This window comes from Periplaneta americana, chromosome 7 (genome assembly GCF_040183065.1).
Source record: "Periplaneta americana isolate PAMFEO1 chromosome 7, P.americana_PAMFEO1_priV1, whole genome shotgun sequence".
Lineage (NCBI taxonomy): Eukaryota > Metazoa > Arthropoda > Insecta > Blattodea > Blattidae > Periplaneta > Periplaneta americana.
This window is the reverse complement of record NC_091123.1, coordinates 68,669,562-68,672,589: the sequence shown is the minus strand read 5'-3', so window position 1 is coordinate 68,672,589 and position 3,028 is coordinate 68,669,562. Positions and strand designations below refer to the sequence as shown.

The 3,028-nt window shown below is 38.1% G+C and overlaps 1 non-coding gene across 1 annotated transcript; it reads right to left on the bottom strand.

The window, feature by feature from the left end:
* Positions 1-1,038: 1,038 nt before the first annotated feature.
* On the bottom strand, positions 1,039-1,110 carry TRNAW-CCA (transfer RNA tryptophan (anticodon CCA)). The gene has a single exon. It is a non-coding gene; the product is annotated as a tRNA-Trp (tRNA).
* Positions 1,111-3,028: the final 1,918 nt, after the last annotated feature.

Genomic DNA, 3,028 nt, shown 5'->3' with positions numbered 1-3,028 from the left:
TTGGCAAAAGTGTGTTGTTGCGGAAGGCAACTATTTTGAAGGGAATGCTGTAGAATAGTGTTTAAGGTACGTTGTTTCTATGATGCTAGCAAATTCCGGGAACTTTTTGAACCTAGTATGTATATATATATATATATATATACACACACACACACACACACATACACGTCTGTGTGTATATCCTATATTCCGATAAATCTCATCTGTGCAATATTTAATCTTATTCTTCTATGGAGTTATGGTCCTTTCAGTTTAACTCTGTTCTCCCTAATAACAGTCCTTCATTCTTGGCGATCTAGGGATCATAATTATATTTTCGAAGGGACAATGTTTCGCTGCCATACATACCGGTACTACAATATTCGTTGTTGGTAACTCTATAGCATCTATTACATGCTTTATGGTTGTGCTAACAGATGGAGTTACTTGTCAACAATGTGACGCTGAAACGTGTGTTCAGGTTACTGCCCAGCGACAGTCCTGATTTATTTATTTTTTTTATTTGTGATGATTGGTTAATATTAACCCGGCACACTCACAATCATACAAATTTCCAGACTCTAGACACCCAAGGAATTCCTCTTCTTCAAGAAAAATTCACCGAGAGCCGAGCCCGGGACCTCCTGATCTGGAAGCCAGCATGCTGACCAACAGACCACGGAGGCAGTATAATATTTGAAGTGTGGAATTCTCTTGGTTAGTTGAACCACAGTCTAGTATATACAGTTACGAAGCTCAATACGCAGGGAATATGCATCCATAGATAGTTGCTAACCACTAGGATCGCTACTATCGCCTCATCACAGACAATGCGAAATAGTACCGGCACAGTCTATTGTTCCTAATACCCTCAACAACTCAAGCTTCGTGACTGTATATTACTAGACTGTGGTTGAACTTAGATTTGAGAGTCCTCTACGTTTTAGCATTTCAAATAGTCAACTTCAAAATAAAACATATTTGTACTGCGATTAATTTATGAATGAAATATTTGCATGCTATTATTCAAAATACACCCAGTTTGATCGAAAATTAATTTGACCCCGACGTGATTTGAACACGCAACCTTCTGATCTGGAGTCAGACGCGCTACCGTTGCGCCACGGAGTCGAACAACAAATGGAGCCTAGTATACGTTATTAGAATCTATTTGTTCCTTCGTGTACTACTCTACGTTGATAACGTGTAAAAATATGGCCCTAGGTTATAAACGTAACCATTGCCTCGGATGGTGTCTCGCGGATCCAGTTGCACCTCGAGGATGACAGCAGCATGGTGAAATTGGTTTCGATCTATATGACCCTATTTATCTACCTATGCTAATTCCTACTTTAGGGACTTAAAATATATGCAATGGAAACAGAAAGCATCCTCCTCAACAATGACAATATTATTCTCATCACTGCCTGCTAATCGAGAAACCTAGAGCAGTGAGTGATTTTCAACCCGGGAGCAGATTACTGCTACTACTACTACTACTACTACTACTACTACTACTTCTACTTCTACTATTACTATTACTATTACTACTACTACTGTCGCTATCAGTAATAATAATAATAATAATAATTATTATTATTATTATTATTATTATTATTATTATTATTATTATTATTATTACCCTTTGTAAATCAGCCTTATTTTTAACTAAGTTATATACAAAAACCCTGCCATTAATGATCCTGTGGGCCATTAAAAAGAATATTAGAATTGCCAAACAGTTTGTCTCCCAATTTTTTTCAGCTAAGAACATCTCAATAATTAATGTACTACCACAGTCTAGTATATACAGTCACGAAGCTCAATACGTAGTAAATACGCATCCATAGATAGTTGCTAACCTCTAGGATCGCTACTATTGCCTCATTACAGACAATGCGAAATAGTACCGGCACAGTCTATTGTTTCTAGCACCCTCAACAACTCAAGCTTCGTGACTGTATAGACTGTGGTACTACTATATTATTTTTGATTGAAAAATCCATAGTGACAATTGTGGCGGACAAGCCAGAATTTTTCTTGGGGTTTTCCCGTTTTTCCATATTAGGCATGTACATTATTTCGTCAGCATTTCTCCATTTCGTCAACATTCCATAGCATTCCCCGAACGCCGGCTGGCGACGTACGGAGGGGACTGGACTCGGGAAGAGTGGGGTTGTCTGCTCGTAACCTGGGTACGCAGCGAACCTTTGTATAGTCAGCCAGTTTGGGTTTGGGAATTCGCCTAGTTTGAGGGTTAGCGCAGTAGATCTGAAAGGTTGCAGTGCTGGGTCATAGTGCCTCCTCCAAAAGTTCCATTCCATTCCAATGGACTATATTTCCTTAAAGTAGTATTTCTAAATGTCTTTTTTTTTTTTTTTTTTCCATTTTATGTCAGAAATGAAGATTTTTCGCAGAAAGAAGCGAGTTTTCAAGAAAATTCTCGACAAATTTACTGTCATAAATCACACACTTCTTGGTGCATTTCGCATTTATCGCTATTAAAAAAGTAGACGCTGAATTGATCTCCTTCATTGACACATCTTAATGCTTAAAGTACGCACATCACCGGTACTTTCAGCTTTGTTGCCGTACCCTTTAAATATTGACATCCGAGCTGGACTGTTCTTTGCAAACTCTGTAACCAGAAAGACCAAACATTGCCTCAACTCAAAAATCTTTACGAAGACACTGATCATCTTGCTGCATGATAAACACTGCTCAACGTGTCAATCCTTGTGTATACTACGTACATAAAAATCTACAAATATTTATCTTCTCTGGAAAAGAATAAGATTTACAGCATTAACCACAAGCGTTCCGTACGCAGTTGATGTAGCCTACGTCACTTCACTCACATCCACGTATAACAATTGTAAACACTTTCTTTTTTTCTGTTCCTTTCATAAGAGTGGACCCACCTGTACCTCAGAGAGGTAACGATTTCTCGTCAAAGGATTCCCACATAAGTTCTATGGAACCAAATGACGCACTAACACAGTGTTGTCGTTGTCTTTTTATTGTTAGTGTGATTTAACTACATAATAAG